This window comes from Anolis carolinensis, chromosome 5 (assembly GCF_035594765.1).
Source record: "Anolis carolinensis isolate JA03-04 chromosome 5, rAnoCar3.1.pri, whole genome shotgun sequence".
NCBI lineage: Eukaryota > Metazoa > Chordata > Lepidosauria > Squamata > Dactyloidae > Anolis > Anolis carolinensis.
In genome coordinates, this window is record NC_085845.1 from 183,535,909 (window position 1) to 183,556,587 (window position 20,679).

Here is a 20,679-nt window from a genome sequence, read left to right on the forward strand (position 1 = left end):
AGCATTACCTAAGGGCTCTTTTAGCATCGATTAAGGGTTTGGTAGGACCCAGTATGCCAAAATAGGTTCCTCTAGAAATGGCCTGACAATGAATCCGAGAACAGTGCCAATGCACTTCAATTTGGTTTTAAGGTGAACTTACCAAAATTTTGCCTGAAGAAAAAATCAAGCAAAAATCGAGCACTGACAAATTCTAGCCCTGAGCTTTGAATGCTGACTGTGAATGCTAAAGTTTGGGTTTAGAGCCTTGTGTTTTCAAACATGTTCAGGAAATAGGGTTGCCACCTCTTTTCTTCTGAAAATCTTCTCAGCTGAGAGGTACAACATTGGATTGTCTAGGCTGGGAATTCTGACTACTCTGAGAGAGTTTTACAGATAGAGGAGAATTTCATTTCCATTTTGTTTTGAATTACCCATATATTTATTTTATATATTTCTTTATTAAAATATTTTTATTCTGCATTTTATCATGAGATCTTCGGACAAAAAAGAGATGAAACAACATAAGCCATGTATATAATTGTAAAATAATTCAATAACTACTTTTGTTAAAATAAAAACTAGGATAGTTTTAAAACTTTGAAAGGTCTAAGGGCACATCTACACTGATTATTTAACACAATTTCAAAATGCTTTTGCTGTGCAAATGATTATGTAAGAAATCCTGAAATCAGTTTGAGGCGTGGATGGTGATGACACAAAGCATGAAGCACTGATTTACATTTATTATTATTGTATGACACAGCAAACAAGATAGATATGCTGGATTTCATATCACAAAATTACAAGTCAAACACTTCCCAAGTGCCTAGGACTGTGTGATGTATTTTCGGATGATGCGCACAGATCCCAGTAGGATGGCCTTTTGGAGTTGGCAGATCGCAATTTTGTTAATGTCTATTGTTTCGAAATGCCGGCTGAGATCTTTTGGCACGGCACCCAATGTGCCGATCACCACCGGAACCACTTGTACTGGTTTCTGCCAGAGTCTTTGCAGTTCAATCTTGAGGTCCTAATAGCGGCTGAGTTTTTCCTGTTGTTTTTCGTCAATGCGACTGTCACCTGGGATGGCAACATCAATGATCCAAACCTTTTTCTTTTCCACAACTGTGATGTCTGGTGTGTTGTGTTCCAGAACTTTGTAAGTCTGGATTCGGAAGTCCCACAGTATCTTTGCATGCTCATTCTCCAATACTTTTGCAGGTTTGTGATCCCACGAGTTCTTTACTGCTGGGAGGTGGTACTCGAGACATAATTTCCAATGAATCATTTGGGCCACATAGTTGTGCCTCTGTTTGTAGTCTGTCTGTGCAATTTTCTTACAGCAGCTGAGGATATGATCAATGGTTTCGTTAGTTTCCTTGCACAGTCTGCATTTTGGGTTGTTGTTGTTGTTGTTATTATTATTATTATTATTATTATTATTATTATTATTATTATTATTAATGTTTATTTATATCCCACCATTTCTCTCCACAAGGAGATTCAAAGTAGCTTACATAAAAACCATTTCACTACAATTTAAAATCTACAAATATACAAATATTAAAACAGAATTAAGGGCTTTCTTGTCTGGCCACTGCAATTTGAAGCTAGTTTCAAACTGCATTAAAGGGGCCTTAAAAGTTAAAATTAAGTCCAGAATTAAAAATAAATAAGCCTCAATGTTCTACAGATACCATAGCTAGCTAAAAGAAGAAATAAATGTGTATTAGAGCAAAACAAGCCTGAACATTCCCTAGAAGCCATGATGGCTAAACTGAGACTGTCATATTTGGAACATAGCATGGGAAGGCAAGACTCTAGAAAAAATAACAATCCTTAGAAAGACAGAAGACAGTGGGATAAGAAGAAAATCACATTTCATATGGATACACTCAATCAAGGAGCCAACGTTCTGAGTCCTCAAAACCTGAGAAGGGTGTTTATGACAGAATGACTTGGAAGTCTCTCATTCATAAGGTCAACACCAGTTGAAGTCAATGTGGTAGTAATTCACAACAACTAAATTCTCAACATAAAACTATGTTGAGAAAAGAAGCCAACACTGGTGCCAGCTGGTTTTCTAAGAGAAAGGCATTCCACAAAGCCCTTTCCCATATCCTTGCCCATCACATTGTCCCCTCTGATAGGATACAAAGTATTCCTTATCAATTAAGATGGAAACAACTTGAGGTTATTATTTTTTAAAATCTAACATAGGAGAAGGAATGTTCATAGGTTTTTTCCCCCCAAACCTAAATCCTACAAAACTGACTGCAGCAATAGATTGTCACACTCATGTAAATTTCATTTCAGTCTGGCTTCAGTAAGAATGTGGATGTTGATAGGCCAGGAGCTGTCATATAATGCGTGCGCAATGCATGCCATAAACCATCTGCTGCTGTAACAGGATTCTGTGATTCTAAGTTGCTTTCAGAAGGCAAAGCTTAAAAAAAACCTGCCTTTATAATATATTTAATGAATAAAAATTTCACACTCAACCGATCATAAATGGTTTATTGTCCTTTATTCCTCCTGCAAGAATATGTTAATTTATGACCCTTCAAGCCATGCCTTGATTTATTTAGATAAAGATTTATAAAAGGGTATTTGCCCACATATTCTAAGAGAGAAACTAGCCCAAATCACCATTGGTCAATATGGTTCAGGTTCTTGCTTCCCTCTTGCATTAGGTCTGAAATTGCAACAGACACAATTAATGGCCTCACTGCATACGTTTAATGATTTCTAGGCCCACAGTGGGATTTCTCTATAATGTTCAAGAAAGAACTGCCACTGAAAGAGAGATGGTTCAAAGGCCAAACATGTTGGAGAGAAAGAAAAGAAAAAGGAGCAAAGTTTATTTCCAAGTACAGAATGTGTTGCTCATCTGCAATTCATTGTATTGCAAGGTGTTGTCACAATATTACACCCGCCTTACCGTTGCATAGTGATTAAGACGTTTCCTGTAATTAGAAGATCCAGGCAGAGCCAGTAAGCCAGGTAAAATACATGGCAATTAGGACTTCAAAGAGGGGGCTTTCATTACCTTCTTTTTATGAAAGCGATAATATCTCATGCTGTTCTTTTTTCATTATCTGGTCGGGTTGAAAGTGACACCATTCACTTGAGTGTTGAGTTCTGAACTGGTTGGCTATTGAAAAAGGTACCGATTTCTTGCATAATCACAGCCTTGCAAGTTAGAGACGTAATTCTTTCCTACTTTATTTTAGAAGGAAAGTATGAATATTGTAGTAATTGTCCAAATTGGCAATTTGGAAAGTGTGTTGGCAAGTCCTGGAAAACCATGCAGTTTTTAAAACCTATTCTCAATTTGGTGTTTTTCCACGCAATAATGCTTTTAATGGTTTTAAACAGAGAATTGCATTTTCGGTATTGCAAAGGCATTTTGACACAGTGAATCACAGTGCTCTCTGGACCATCCTCCAAAAAATCAGATACCCTGACAAATTTGTGAACATCCTGCATCTCCTCCATGATGAAATGATGGCAACAGTCTTGGGCAGCAATGGCTCCAAAAGTGACCTAACCCTGTTATATATCTACCAAACATGGACGGTTTACAGACATCACACCCAACTTCTAGAACAATTCCATCAGTGTCCCCTGAAAAATCCTGCAAATCTCTTTGGAAAACAGGCAGACAAATGTCAGTGTGCTGGAAGAAACAAAGACCACCAGCATTGAAAGGAGCCTCCGGTGGCCTAGGGGATAAAAGCCTCGTGACCTGAAGGTTGGGTTGCTGACCTGAAAGCTGCCAGGTTCGAATCCCACCTGGGGAGAGCATGGATGAGCTCCCTTTATCAGCTCCAGCTCCATGTGGGGACATGAGATAAGCCTCCCACAAGGATGGTAAAACATCAAAAACATCCGGGCATCCCCTGGGCAACGTCCTTGCAGACGGCTAATTCTCTCACTCCAGAAGCAACTCCGGTTGCTCCTGACACGAAAAAAACAAAAAACAAAAAAACAAACAAACTTCACTGGACTGGCCATGTTGTCCAAATGCCCGATCACCATCTCCCAAAGCAGTTTCTGTAATCCCAACTGAAGAATGGATAATGGAATATTGGTGGACAGGAAAAGAGATTTAAAGACGGGCTTAAAGCTAAACCTAAAAACTGTGGCATAGACACTGAGAATTGGGAATCCCTGGCCCTTGAGCATGCTAACTGGAGATCAACTGTTTCTAACAGTGTTGTGGAATTTGAAGCGGCACGAATGGAAGGCAAAAAGGAGAAACATGTCAAGAGGAAGGCGCATCAAGCCAACCCTGACCAGGACCACTTGCTTGAGTTATTAGCTATTTTATAAAAAGGAAACCATTTCACTACATTGCCCACGGATTTTGGTATCTACCAGGGGTCCTGGATCCAAACTCCTGTGATACCCACTGTATTATTTTACCTGTAGAAAATGCAAGTAGTTTCTGTAGATTCTCTATTAAAATCACTCATTTCAAAATTTTGCACAGAGTAATTCTCCAATTGCAGCATTTTCTGTGTAGGAAAAATCTCTTTGCAGAACATAATTTTCTGTATAGAAATATATATTTTTACATAGAAAGTGCTGTTTCCTGCAAAGAAGATGTTATTTTCTACACAGATGTGGGAAATGTGCACAGAATAATTCCTAAACTGAGGAGATTCTTTTATGTCCAGCACTCTGCTTGTTAGCAGAAAATGCAACATTTGAGCATACTCTGCCCCAGCCCTTGGGACAGCCACATTACCTGCCTCTGACTCACTGTGATGGTAGGATGGAGTCCAGACTTCTCAGTGGAGCTGAACTCAGTTTAGCCCCACCAAATGGCACCCATACCTGTGTCATATTGTTATCATTGCAGCAGAGGCCATGGATCTCTAAACTACAAATTCCAGCATGATGAGACCAGGTTGAGGAGAGTGCAATGAAAATAATATAATCATCTAGTGCAAATGCAGATATCGTCCCATACAGGCTGTTCCTGAGTTACAAACATCCAACTTTCAAACCACCCATAGTTAAGAACGGGGGTGAGACAATAGGAAGTGAGAGAAATCTACCCCTCGGAAGGAAAATTCACTCTTAAAAGAGTTATCATGGGGAAAAGGTGCCTCCACTGAAGCTTTATCACAAATCCTTGTTTCCACAATAAGCCAACTTATATACAAATTCAACCTAAGAACAAACCTACAGGACCTATCTTGTTTGTAATTGCCTGTACAATCAATTGTTAATGGAAACAACAAAAACAAGATTGATGCCCGCATCCCAGGTTCAATATCTACATACATGTGATAATGAACATTTTTACAGACAGAAGAAGGTCATTCTGTTCCTTAAAATGATGAGATGATTGAGGACTAGGTACCCCTTCAAATGGGTTCATATTTGCATTTTCATGTGAATATATATTTATATATGATTGTGAGGAGAATTTCTCCCACATCCTATTGTTAGGGAATCTGTATGATGTGGCAGCATTTGAGAAGAATATTTATAGACATTATGATCAACCTGATGACATCTTTCTCAAGCACCAACTTGCAATGCATTTCAGATTATTTCTTTCTAGTTTGAGATTTTGATTGACAGACCTCTGCTTCACACTTTAAGAAAAAACTTGCAAGAATCAAGTAGAATCTTCACAATAAAATTTACCATAGAAGATGTCTAACAATGGCTGCTAGTTATGATGACTGAATACAAACTCTAAATACAATTTCAGGTGTTATTCCAGTTGTGTGGAACATGAAGGGAGAAAGCAATAGTCTTCATACTCTACTTCTCAGCCTTTGGGTTCCCAGATGTTTTGGCCTTCAACTCCCAGAAATGCTAACAGCTGGTAAACTGGCTGGGATTTCTGGAAGTTGTAGGCCAAAACACCTGGGGACCACAGATTGAGAACCGCTGCTCTACCTTTAGCTGTATCTGTTTTGAGGAGACCAGGAATTGACTTGAGGCAAAAAAGAAAGCCTGGTCAGTTTTGGTTGCCCCCAAGTTGAAATATATGATACCTCATTATGCCAAATAATAATATTCCATTTTTTTCCTTGGAATATAAATAAATGCAATACCTAGTTGGGGTAAATTGTCATAAATTGCTAAAAAAATAATTTCAGTCTTCCCTTGAAAGTATGGAGAGTAGATTAGGAAGGGGGGAGGCTAGCAAAATAAGGAGTGAGAAAAGGTTTTAAAGGATGAAGAAAGAAACTGGTGTGCTTTGATGGGTTGTGGAGTGTGTGGTTTATCTCCCAATGGAATGCCGAGTCCATTGCTAAGCCTGTCACATAACCCATCCTTTCAGAGAGTGAATTATAAGAGATTTCTTTATCTTCTTCAAGGAAACAATTTTGATTAATTTTCTTTCATGAAGGAAAGAATAAGTAATTTTCTTCTCACAGTGAAAAGGCTGTGCAGTTTTTAAAAACTATTCTCCATTCATTACTTTGGCCAAAAGAAATATTATTTGGCACTGCATTTCCCCCCTGTCCACCATGACTTGCAATTACCCTATTAAGACCACACACATCACACACATTGTGCTGATATCACCATAACTTGTCTCATACATTTTCCCTGCCAAACTCATCTCACTTTTAGGGTCTAGTCCATATTTCCTATCCTTCACATTTCCATTATACATATCATGGAACATATTTTCTGTTGTGCATGAATACTAATATACTGATATGGAAGTATTCACACAAATAAAAATATATTAGAAATAATTTTAAAAAACACATCCTGGTAGGAATTATCACCTCCTACCAATCAGATCCACCTACCACTAACTCCTCTCTCCAACTGCTACACTGTAAATTAGTGCTACCTGGTGAGACAGCCACATGCCAAAAAATTCAGATTCTATGCAAAACTATGTGGTAAAAGGAAATTAATTTGGAACCAGACTGAAGCCCAAAGAAATATGATACATGAATGTCATATGTCCGGATCAGAGCACAATCGAAATCATACTCTCTTAGAGCCCTCCCAGACAACCCCTTAATCTGGAGTAAGGAAGTGGGTACTTTAAGAAGAGTATTCACATGGAGCTATTAGTGGTTTAATGCTTCCATTTAGCCACCTTAACCTGGTTACATTCTTCATCAGCTGATTTAGGATTTTAAAATGTGGATAAGTGCTGGAGCAGTCTACAGCAGCATAGCTCAAGGAATTTGCTATGTTTTGGGGGCACTGGGATATACAGTGCTCCGTAGCATCACATTTTTTGCTTGATATCGGATTTTATGTGAACCTTTTTATCACTTTTTTATCCATTCTAGCTCCATGCAGGGACATGAGAGAATCCTCACACAAGGATGTTGAAACATCAAAACATCCGGGCGTCCCCTGAGAAATGTCCTTGCAGATGGCCAATTCTCTCACACTAGAAGCAACTTGCAGTTTCTCAAGTCGCTCATGACATGAAAAAACTTGTTTTTTATGCCATCCCACAATCCAGCACACAGTTTTGGTGTGCATCATCTAGTCACCTCTCCTTTTATCCCACTTTCTTTTGGAATTTAAGGTCTGTGTAGATAGGGATCTTAGTCTCCGAAGAAGGGAATAACAAATCTATTTTGAACAGATTTTGCCAAGAAACCTCTGTGATAGGCTTGTCCTAAGTTGGAAATGATTCGAAGGTACACTGCAACAACGAGTGTGTGCTTATATTGGTTTACTTTTAACATATTTCACTGAATGCTTCATCTCTACCAAATTATAGTATTTTTCCTGGTAATCAATGAAGGGGAAATTCCCTTCTCTTGTAACCACTTGCCTTTCATTGCATACCAGATGGCTAAAAGATTTTAAAACGTTCTAAAAAGTGAAATACTCATTATCAACATCCACATCAGCCCTTCATTGAGGAGTGCAATTTGTTGTTTCAAAGAATGAGTTGCAAATTGCAGTGATCAGAACATGGGGCTTCAAAAGGAATACAAATGTGAGCAATCGCATGCACAGTATTTCACAATATGACTTCATTCCCATTCTGCATTCATTCTGCGGTCCTTGAAATGGCAGAGCTTTCCTGCACATATATGCATGCCATACAATACAATACTTTTCTGTAAAAGAGACAGGTACCTTCTGAAAACAACACCATAGGCAGTTGCAAAGGTAGAAATAACAGGACAACTTTTGCAACTGTCCGTATAACGAAAAGAAAACCTGCCAACACACAGGAACAGTGAATCTTCAAGTAAAAAAAGGGATACTTTTTTGTGTAAGGCATATATCAACAGGATGAAGGAAGGACAATATTTTATACCTATCGATATAGGCTTTTTTTCTCCTGTTGCTTTCATGAACTGGATTGGCTGGAACCATAGAAATCACATGTGGGGAACAATGTGCCAGGATGAAGGCTAATTTTTCACCCAAGAGTCCTCTGGCAGTCTGCTCTGAGGCATTAAGTGCAGAGCCAAGGGTTTGTCAGATTGAAAACTGGAGAAGGCTCCTGTACATTTGATGGTGGTATAGAAAAAGGAATTTCAGCAGGATTTATATGTCATACAATCAGGTAACAAGCAATGCTTGCTGAGATTCAAACCAATCATGCAAAGTACAAAAGCAAATTCCAGTTTTTCATCTGGCGACAGGCAGTGATGGCATGTCACTTATGCTTTCATAGCATCCCCCTTTTTCTGATAAGGGGGTGAGGTAGAATGAAAGAAAATTGGTCCTTAACAGCATATTTTGATAGCAGTTTAGGTAATTTTCAAGAACTTTGGAACACATTGGTCTAAAAAAGAGGGTTGGAAACTATATTTATTTATACCCTGCTTTTTCCTTCCACAGGGAGACTCAAAGCAGCCTATAGCACCTTGCATTCTTGGGTAATCTCCCCTCCAAGTACTAACCAGGGCTGTTAACTGTTAACTGTTAACCAGTTAACCTACTTAACTTCCTTTTTATATAATTTTTAAATTAATGTATCAATCAAAATGTATAAGTATACATTCTTTCCTCATTTTACAATATCTTAGACATACATACAATCCGACAGTAAAAAAAAAATCAAGTACATCTTTAAACGTGTTTCTTATCAGTTTTTAACTTTTCTATTACAACTTTACTACTTATCCCTCTACTACACCTTTTATCTACTTATGTATGTTTTATATTTTATTATTATTATTGTTATTATTATTTACATCATTAATTTATCAATCAAAACATATAAGTATACTTCTTTCCTCCTTTTACAATGTCTTAGACATATCATATTGTATACAGTCCAACAGTAAAGTATACTCTGGTTTCTCTTCAGATTGTATAAATCTTTCGCCTTTTACTTAACTTCCATGTTCAGACATCTGGTGCCTTCAGGATATTTAGGCATCTGATAGTAATGCACGTCTGCTGTAAAATAATAAAGAAAAGAGAAAGGACAATTCAGATAAAATGTTACAAAAATGTCTGATTCCATTTTTTGTTCATTTATCTGAGTTTAAAGAGTTGATATGGAGAATCACAGAGTTAAAGGAGATCAGAAGGACCTTTCCTGTGGTTGTCAGAATGTGACACAATATTCCAGGTTAAGTCTGACCAAAGCAGAATATTTATTTTATTTATTATAACATTTATATCCTGCCCTTCTCACCCAACAGGGGACTCAGGGCGGCTTACAATAAAACACACATATAAAACCTGTACAATACACTATAAATCAGTTAAAAATTAACTTACATAAAACATTCATAAAACATATTATAAAATACAGATAGGCATGTTCAAGTTTAAAAGACTGGGTCTGTCAATTGAGTTCCAACATACATAATAGTAATTAATGCTGCTGATTCTTATTACTATTTGGAATCTAGACACTATGCTCCTATTGATGCAGCCTAGAGAGTGGAATCAGATTTTCTCAGTTCTCTACCTGTACAAAACCCTTGGATAGCTGTGCCACTGGCCATGGAGCTGAGGTCACAGATATGTAATGTGCCTCTGAGTGGTCAAGCACAGAGTTGGCCGAACCATTATAAAAGAGGTTGGAAATTCTCCGGAGAAGCAACAGAGAAAAGCTATGCCTTTTCAGGGAAGATCCACAGGAGCCAGGAGTGAACCTGGTGCTCCAGGAAGGAAAAAGCAATTTGGAAAAAACTGAGACTTCTACGACTGCCCTGGTGGGGAAAACAAGGAAAAAGATAATGCAGAGTAAGATGATGATAATGCTCTCTCCCTTCTGCCCTTTGACACGAAAACCTGGAAGAATAAATTCAGCCTGGAACAGAGAGTTCTGTTCATTTCCTCATAACCACTGGCTCTGTACAAAGCATTGTAAAATAATATTACATAATGAATTACAACCATATGAAAGCCGACTGTGTGCTTCAGCCAAGATATTTTTAATATATCATTCATTGCATATAAATCTAACATTTTTGTGTGAAAATTGGGATATATAAATTTATAGCTATCATCTATGTGACAACTCATTGTCACAGTTTGAATGTAAAACCATTGTAATTTTCATTTTTCTTTCCTTTCCCACTATGTTTTAATTTCCTTCCCCAATTAAGAAGACAAATATTTCAATCCACAAAACAAATCTAAGGACTTTATCAGATGGGCAGGGGGAAAGAGGGAGTGAGCGGGGGAAAGGCAATGACAGCCTGGGACAGCGGAGGGAACCATCTTGCTCTGTTCCCTCCCATCGAGGTCCATCTTCTGCCATCCCACATCCTTCCCCCCCCCTCAGGTTAGTCTTTCCCCTGTGTTTCTCTGCTTTGTGACATTAGGAGTCGGTTAACACCCAACTCCTCCAAAGGCACTCTGGACTCCAATTCTCTAAATTGCTCCATAGAGTCCCTCTCAGCCTTCTCTTCTGCAGGCTAAACATGCCCAGCTCTCTAAGCCACTCCTCATAGGGCTTGTTCTCCAGACCTTTCATCATTTTAGTTGCCCTCCTCTGGACGCTTTCCAGCTTGTCAACATCTCCCTTCAACTGCGGTGCCCAAAATTGGACACAGTATTCCAGGTGTGGTCTGATTCCAGGTGTGGTCTGACCAGAGGTTGCCCTGCAACATGTGATGAATTCTATGAGACTCCATTTTGGCAGCATAGAGAAATGGAGAGAAGACTGCATCTGATGAAGTCGTAGGAAAATTGTGTGGTCACCAATCACTAGCACTAAAGATCATAGTTAGAAACCACTGCTATACTAAATTATCACTAGATCATCTCTAGAAATTCCTAATGACTCCAACGTTTGTTTCTGACAATATATCAATGCCTTGGGGAGAGAGTTATATCTGCTCACAAAGTTTAAGAACCAGTCAGATTTAACTCAGAGCCAGAACTCAAATCAAGTTCAGAAATCTGATGTGGATCCCGCTTCCCCTGGATTATTGTTATATATAAAGAATTGGTTCTCTATATTAAAATAATCAGATATTTCCTTTCAGACAAATTAGATGACATTTGTAAACATAAGATGAGGGAGATCACATCACTTATGGAGAAACTCAGTGAAAGAAGCCATTGCCCTAAACCTGAAAGATGTGAGCAGGGTTGTTGATGATCAAGGAGGGCTATTGACTCATTTGTGGTGTCACCATAACTGGAAGTTAACATGACAGCAGTGAACAACAATAGCAAGCCTTTGTTGGCCTATCTATCAGCTCCTGCTGTGACTGTGTCCCTGAACTTGAAGAGTTTACAGAATTTGTTCCCCTTCTTCCATCATTTCTCTTTTGTGACTATTCTGCTCACAGGAAGTAGGCAGCAGAATATTTCTACTGGGAGTTTAACCTTTAGATACATTTCAGAGATCAACTGCCACAAGAGGGTTCTGCTGTAGACTGAGGTTTCTGAAGCCAAAAAGAATTGTGACTAAAACTTATTCCTTAGAGCCACTGAGTTAGCTATTATATCTTTTAGTTAGGAATGCTCTTTATATTTTTGTTCTTTGATGGACTTAGGAATAAATAATTAAGAACACAATGGGACTGATTCCCAGGTACATGATCTGAGGATTGCTGGCGTGGATATTGTGTTTGCCCTCCAATGTCCTATGGAACTCCTGTGGAAGTTTGGAGTTAAATCTTGAGTTAAAGATTTCTATATAGAAGTTTGGAGGAATAAAGCAGTAGCAGCTTAAGTGCAGTGACACATTAGATCTTTGGATAAGGACCACTGACTTTGTATTGAGTTCTTGTACCTTCCATTATATTGCTGGCCACAAATGTTATATCTATTTCTTGGCTGGTAGAACTCATCTGCCTTTTAATTTCATGATACACCCACAGCTTGCCCATGAAGCTTCAATATAAATAGGCACCTTTCCCTGTGTGATTGCTTATGTAAAGCAGCTCTGACGGTGAAGTTTGGGGGAAAGCTATTTCTTCCAGTGCCTAATCAGGAAACTGCTTTAATAAATGCATTGTTCACTTTTGAGCATTTCCATTGAAATGCATTCTTTTTCTAGCCTCGGAAACTTTGTCGCTCATCATGCAAATTAAATGGGGCTTCCCTTTGCTTCTGCCAATTATGGAATATCAGAGCCTGTCAAATGCTGAAACAAATTACCTTGTCTTTCTTGGCATCTTATTTCCTAGTGTTTTTCTGTTGAAGTTAACCGTAAAACCCATGGTCTTTTTCTGTAGAGATTCTTAACCTATGAGAGAGAGATTTCCCACCTGTTAGTGAGTTGCCTGAGTGAGTTTTCTTGCCTTGATAGCCTATACATTTAAAGAATGAAAAAAAAAACTTTAAGTTTTAAATCCCTCTAGAGTTTTGAAGAATGATTCTCAACCTTTAGTCCTCCACTAGTACTGAAAAAGAAATCAAATTACGTTGGATCTGATTAAAGGGCCATCAAGTTCATCATTTTGTTTCCCAAACCGTTATCTACAGGAAGCCCACCAGGAATGTGTGCAACGGTCCACTCCATCTTGTGCTCCAACCAACTGCTCTATAAAGTCACACGATCTCTGATTTAGGAGGTAATGTACCTTACCAGTAAACATTATTGACCTTGATTTCCATGAGGTTATGGCCAGTGACAATAGAGTTTTAAAAGTCTGTCCAATGCTTAGTTCTGGACAAACTATCTAGAGAGTTAAAACAGGTGGAACACTAGCTTAGAAAATATTTAGATCATTCCATAACATGGCAGAAAGTCAATCACATGGAATTTTCTCAAAGAATTACTACTTTCTTTTATAGTGGTGCTCTTTTTTGTGTGTGTCAGGAGTGACTTGAGAACTGCAAGTTGCTTCTGGTGTGAAAGAATTGGTTTTCAAGGACGTTGCCCAGGGGACGCCTGGATATTTGATGTTTTTCCATCCTGGGGGAGGCTTCTCTCATGTCCCCACATGGGGAACTGCAGCTGACAGAGGGAGCTCACCCACTGTCCCCAGATTCGAACCTCCAACCTGTCGATCAGCAGGTGGCGCAATGGGATTAACCCATTGTACCACCGGGGGCTCCTGTTCTATATGTTATATGTTCTATATGTTATAATACCAGCAGAAATCCAGTCACTGGAATCCAGTTACTGAAAGCAATGTAATCCAGATGCTAGAAGAGCCAAATGGATAAGATATTATACTCAGGGCCCATCATTCAGAGGATGAGAAACACAGAAAGTACATGCAAGAATGGCACCATCCATTGTTGATACAACAGCACTATGCTGGAATATTGTAGGTACACACAGTTTAGACATACAAGGCTCTTACCTGTCCACATTATGGCTCACAGTGTTTAATTTGACAACATTATACATAATAGAAGGTTCTAGGGACACCTTCTCAATAAACGTTGGAGAGGTTGTGATATTTTGAATCTGGGCTTCTAAAAAGGCTTTCCATGTGATTCCATATGTGATGGATATATTTGCTTATACAGTAGAGTCTCACTTATCCAAGCTAAACGGGCTGGCAGAAGCTTGAATAAGTGAATATCTTGGATAATAAGGAGGGATTAAGGAAAAGCCTATTACACATCAAATTAGGTTATGATTTTACAAATTAAGCACCAAAACATCATGTTATACAACAAATTGGACAGAAAAAAGTAGTTCAGTACCCAGTAATGTTATGTTGTAATTACTGTATTTATGAATTTAGCACCAAAATATCACAATATATTGAAAACATTGACTACAAAAATGGCTTGGATAATCCAGAGGCTTGGATAAGCGATGCTTGGATAAGTGAGACTCTACTGTAGTTGTTGTCACACATTCTTCCAGCCACAAGAGACTGGAAGATGTCACCCAGATGACCTTTTCATTGGCCACCCCACGACTGTGGAATGACCTGCCAAAAGAGCTCCGACAGCTAAATGAGCTGTCGGAATTTAAAAACCATCTAAAGACCCATTTCTTCCAGCAGGTCTACCCAGCCAGTTTTTAAGCATAAATTTGAAACTTGTGTTCTTTGTTTAATCTCTATTTTGTGTATTTTAATATGTATTTTATAGAAATATGTTATTAATATGTATCTTTTATAGAAATACATTTTACTATGTACATTATGGTTATTATCTTTATTTATATCCTGCTTGATGTCCCCAAAGGGAACTCGAAGTGGCTTGACATAAAAGCATTAGTATACAATTTAAAATATATAAATATGCAACCATTAAAACAGAATAAACACAAACAGCACTAAAAAAATCATAGCTAAATGCATCAAAATATATTCAAAGTTAGAAACCACAGCACCCCCTGACTAGATCTTAAACACCCCCATCCTTAAAAGTCTGTCTGAATAGAAAGGTTTTAGCCTGGTGTATGTGTAGTATATGCCTCAAATGTTAGTCTTGTTTCTGGGTATATTTCACCTACTGATTCTAAAAAATGTCACCACTTTCCCCCCTATCAGCTCTAGTTTTGAGATACAGAACATATACCTACCTATCATTAGACCAAGACAAATGAGAAGAAAGCTTTTAAAATCATGAACTATATAAATGGTGATAGGAGAGAGAAAACAGCCATTTGCATTTCTATGATAGCATCTTGGGGTCCCGCAGCAAACTCAACTGTTTGGCAGCTGGTTCCCCATGAGCAAAAAGACATACAAAAGACATCACAGGGTTAAGTACCTTGAAAAACTCCTTTAAAGAGCAAGTGGGACTGAAAAAGGGACCCGTGTTGGTCAAGGGGCTACTGAGGGACTCCTAAGAGTCATTGGATATAGATGATAAACAGCTTTTTATTTTAATAAACCTCAGAAGCAAATGTTGTACAAAAATCCCCAAATGTACAAAAATTTTCTTAATCTGCCAGGAGAAGAAATTGGATATTTGTTCTTGAATATCAGAATGAAATAAGCACAGACTTACATAAACACTGAGTTTGGGGGTTATGCTTCTATTTAGGCTTGTAGACGTATTTCCTTCCTACCAATATGGGGGCAAAAGGAGATGTCTTAAGCCTCAGGGATACAGTGGCAGAGAAGATGCTGCAACATCTTATAGCAGGTTTCACTCCTAATTATTGACTGCAAGGGACAAACACCAGACTAGGAGTGGCTATCTCTCCTCAAACAAGGTAAACTCTCATGCATCCAGTAGTCAACATCTCTGAGTTGTGACCTTCCAAAGAGAAAGCACTGGAGGTAACCTTGCCACTTGAGCTGACATAACCACCACTTTATTCTTCTGAGCTTAGTCATGCCTGGGAAGTTCTTTCTAAATCTAAGAAAGCCCTATAATTATAGGGTTATTGGGATACAGCTGAACCAAAGGCTTTAAATGTGCAGGGACTCTCTCTGCCAGGCATCAGTGAAGCTGAAGACAGACAGAAACCAGGCCATAGTCTTTATTCAGTGAGTGTTAAGTGAGATAAGGCCAGCTCAGATGAGTCAAAGCTTTCAGGAAAGGCCAGACTCAAAGTGGCTGGAGATAAGCCCTGGCACAGGTACTTACCTGGCATGAATTTCAATGGACACTGGGAATTCAACATGTCAGTGTCCCAGTTGTTTTCTTTCAATGAATGTGGGAAGGAACCCAACTGGTTAAACAATGGCTTTGCATCTGCATGGTGATAATCTTCTCAGACATCAGTTGAATGTTCAGTGGAGAAAATCTGACACAGGTTTTCCTGGGAGTCCTTTTAGTCAAATAGGATTCAGAAGAAACTGTGCCAGCCATGATGTTCATCAATATGTTTCACTGTTTTCAGTAATCAAGGCTTTCCCTCTAAAGCCTGCTCTGGTTCATCCATGCTTGACTTTGGATTTCAGACCTCTCTCTGGATAGAAATCTGAAAACATAAAAATAAAAGAGAACAATAACATGTTTCAGAGGCCACTTCCTGGAGGATATTCAAATTCCTGTTCTTCCCATTGTGTTATTCTAGTCTTTAGAAGTAACTAGTTGGAAGTAGCTAATTGTTTATCATTAATTCCTTTTTCAAATATCAAATATATTCCAGGACATTGTGATTGTAACTGAGAATACATCTACACTCTAGAATTTATGCATACTGACACAAATTTAAATGTCATGGCTCAATGTTATAGAATCATGGGAATTGTAGTTTTACAATGTCTTTAGTATTCTATGCCAAAGAGGGGTACTTCTCCAAACTCTAAACCCAAGGTTTCCATAGTATTATGCTACAGCAGTTAAAGTGGCATCAATCTGCCCTAATTCTACAGCATAGATGCACCCTGAGTGAGGGATAACATCGCCCCATTGCACTGAAATGATAACTTTTAGTTACACTGAACGTTATGGGAAGTATGGACCCATTAAGTAAAAAGAATATAATGGTTCTTGTCTGAGTTTATGCCAGAGAGGACAACTTGGGTAAGTCAGGGGACTAGAGACTTCCCTGACTGTTGAAAAAGGAAAACAGCAACAACCAAAAACACCAAACAAGGGAAGTTGCTTAAATTCCATATTTGGCTTTGAAATTGTTAAAGTGTTCAATAGTACATTTTTTAAAAAGTTAAGCTGTGGAGAAGGGTCCACAAATTGAAAAGGGAAATTACTACTCCTGAAAATTCCAAAAATAGCAGTCCATTACTGCCTCTTTTTGCCAGAAAAAGACCTGTCCCTAAAGTCTGGAAGAGTTCAGGGCTACCAAAACAGCTGGAAATCAGTCCCTCTGGATTCAAGGCCTCTCTTATCTATTTCTTCTCTGCTGACTCTTGGCACAGTCCTACAGTCATAAAAGTAATAAAGCGGTTATTAAAGAACTGCAAAACAAGTGCAGTTAGCAATCACTAGCGGTTATCCAGGAAGAAATATACAAGCATAAATCACACAATACAAGCATAAATCTTTTCTGACTTAGATGCTGCTATACAGTTCCAATGAATGTAACTTTGGCTCCTGCTTGTCCAGTGTTGATTGATACCTTTCAATTTGTGCGGCCTGAAGATGTGGACAGGATCCTTGGAAAGGTGAGAGCTACCACATGTATTCTAGATCCTTGACCTTCCTGATTGATCAAATAAGAAGTATAGTATCTAGAGTATCAAGGGAAGTCATAGTGCCTTTTTATTCTGTTTTGATTAGACCTCACCTGGAATACTGGGTCCAGTTCTGGACACCACAGTTCAAAGGAGATATTGACAAGTTGGAAGGTGTCCAGAGGAGGGTGAGCAAAGGTCTGGAGACTAAAATGATCAAAGGTCTGGAGACCATGCCCTATGAGGAGCATCTTAAAGAACTGGCTATGTTTAGCCTGCAGAAGGGAAGAATGAGAGGAGAAAGAAGAGGGAGCAGGCTTGTTTTCTGCTGCCCTTGAAACTTTCCTGAGACCTGAGTTCTTCAGGAGAGGCCCTTCTCTCGGTCCCACCTCCACCTCAAGCTCAATTAGTGGGAAAGAAAGAGAGGGCCTTCTCGGTGGCTGTCCCTCAGCTCTGGAACTCTCTACCCAGGGACGCCAGCATGGCCCCCTCCCTGCTGTTCTTCAGGCCAAAATTGCAGACTTATTCTAGCGATAACAGCAGAAGCAGCAACACACAAGCAGCGCCAGACAAACAGCATATTCCTCCCTGCCTAGTCTTTGCACATTGTGGTTGTGCTTTCTGTAAGGAACATTGCAGTTGTGCACCATATATTGAGAGCAGAGTATCCTATACATTGTGTGTATGTAGGGCTGGGGTGTGGTGCATGCTGGTGAGCAGCCTGCTGCAATAAATCACTCTGACCATGAGGTCATGAGTTCGAGGCCAGCCCATGGCGGGGTGAGCACCCTTCTATTAAAAATAAAAAATAGCCCCTGCTCGTTGCTGACCTAGCAACCCGAAAGATAGTTGCATCTATCAAGTAGGAAATAAGGTACCACTTTTAAAAGTGGGGAGGCAAATTTAACTAATTTACGACGTTAGAATGAGGAAGTGTCGTCAGAGTGGATGATGATGCAGCTGCTCCCCCCTGTGGCCAGAATCGAACATCCCCTCAGGAGGAGGTTAAATTGCCTCTGCGTCTGTCTGTCTCTGTCTCGGTTCTATGTGTATATGGGCATTGAATGTTTGCCCTATATGTATATAATGTGATCTGCCCTGAGTCCCCTTCGGGGTGAGAAGTGCGGAATATAAATACTGTAAATGAATATTGTGCATTATACATTTTGCAATGGCATTTAATCATTAATGTGTTCTGCAGTATGAGTGCTGTGTAGTTCTAGCATAGCATAGTTCTATGTACTGATATTTATCCTATGCAAGGAGATGTAAGACTGCACAGTCTTGTTGGGCAGCCATGTTCCATTGCTGCTGTGTTTGTTGCAATCTCTGGGAAACAGCTATTTTACTTTGTGTTTTAAGAGAGTTGTTGTTGTTGTTGTTGTTGTTGTTGTTTTAAAAAACCTTTGCATTCAAAGTATTTTAACAGTGGCTTATTTTTATTTGTTGCTTGCCACCTTGGCTCTTATGTTGGGAGACAGTCAGCATACAAAAGACACTAATTATAAGTAACAATGTATTAGTCACTTCAAAGCTGAAGGACTTGATGCAGTTAGCGTCAACTCAAACTGATGAACTCAAATTTCTGCTGTGCTGCTAAGGCTTTGGGACAATTGTTTGCACTGCATTTGTAACATTCCTTAATGGTGCTGTACGTTATTTGATGTTTTGAACAATTCAGACCACTTTATCCTAATGAATAAAAGCTGCCCTGAGGCCCCATTAAATGAGAAGAGTTGTTTGGTGGGATAGACATTTAAAAAGTCCAGAAGGAGTTCTTTGTGAAGGATGCTAATTGAGGGTCAGTCTTATGTGGAAGTCAAAGAGAAGCCTGAAGCAATTACTGAAGAAGGTTGAATACGCATGGCATAAAGCAGGGAAAACATAGAACAAGATTGGCATGCTTTAGCAGGCATAGTGTGTTGCCATGAATTTCTAGGGACTCTCCATATTTTTGTTCATTCTGTGCATAACACAGAAAGAGTTGATTATCAATATAGCTTGTTTATCTGTCTGAAGGAAGGAAATTGGGTATGTGTGGACAAACTGTAGTCTGTGATGCCAACCAATTTAATATTTGAGAAAAATGAACTTTGCCAGACAGCAAGGAGCAGGAATATTGTGTTCCCCTTGCCCCCGCCCCCCAGCCATACACAACATCCCTCAAGAACTAATAAGGGTAAATTGTTTTTGTAGAAATATAACACATAATTCTTGTATCTGCCTTCTCACCCTCACTTGTGAATGGAATGTGCAAGGAAAAATAATAATGTCTAATATTTTCCAGCCTTGTATTCCATCATTAAAACAAAACAATATAGCCAAGGAGTGATGAAACTTGGTTGCGACAGGACTCTTAAGACCATATTTATCTGAATAGCTGGACTCTTCTTTGTTTATCAGGTTAAAGGTGGAAAAGTTAAAGCAGTTGAAGTGTAACCAGATAGGGAGAATGTAATTGAGAAAGGAGACGACAGAGGTTTATGAAATCATATAAGATACAGAAATAAAGCTATTTTTTCCTCCCTCTCTCTGAAACAAAGATGTACCTCTTCCTCCCTATCATAATAACTAGACCTTAGGGTCATCTAATAAAACTGATAAGTAGTGGATTCTGTCAAGGACAATTCTCCCATTAGGCAGAATGAGTTGCCAGCTTTGGGCAGCAGACTATAATTGGAGAGAGTCTATCTTCTCTCCTGGAAGACTTCCATTGCCACTTTAGAAGGCCTTAGTGGTCACTCTCCATCTCAGACAGTGGAGGGCTTGGGCCCTAGATGGCTTCTTGCAGATGACAGTAAACACATTGGCCTAAATCCAACATTCATTTGACATAGCATAAATATGCTATCATATAGTGTTCTACTCGGAGCCCCGGTGGCGAAGTGTGTTAAAGCACTGAGCTGCTGGACTTGCAGACCGAAAGGTCCCAGGTTCAAATCCCAGGAGCGGACTGAGCGGCCGCTGTTAGCTCCAGCTCCTGCCAACCTAGTAGTTCGAAAACATGCCAATGTGAGTAGATCAATAGGTATCGCTCCGGTGGGAAGGTAACAGTGCTCCATGCAGTCATGCCAGCCACATGACCTTGGAGGTGTCTATGGACAAAGCCGGCTCTTCAGCTTAGAAATGGAGATGAGTATCAACCCCCAGTCAGACATGACTGGACTTAACATCAGGGGAAACCTTTACCTTTATAGTGTTCCACTGACTTACTACAAAGTGCTGCATTCACCCTACATGCTCATTCTGTGCTTGGTGACAAGCAAGAATGATCAGAGAAGCATTTGGCTATGTCCCCATTGCCAGA

General features: G+C 39.2%; 1 long non-coding RNA gene across 1 annotated transcript; it reads right to left on the bottom strand.

Moving 5' to 3' along the window:
• Positions 1-7,649: 7,649 nt before the first annotated feature.
• LOC134299648 (uncharacterized) lies at positions 7,650-20,288 on the bottom strand. The gene is made up of 3 exons (XR_010006887.1): positions 15,880-20,288; positions 12,529-12,616; positions 7,650-9,357 (listed from the first exon to the last, which is right to left on the bottom strand). It is a non-coding gene; the product is annotated as an uncharacterized LOC134299648 (long non-coding RNA).
• Positions 20,289-20,679: the final 391 nt, after the last annotated feature.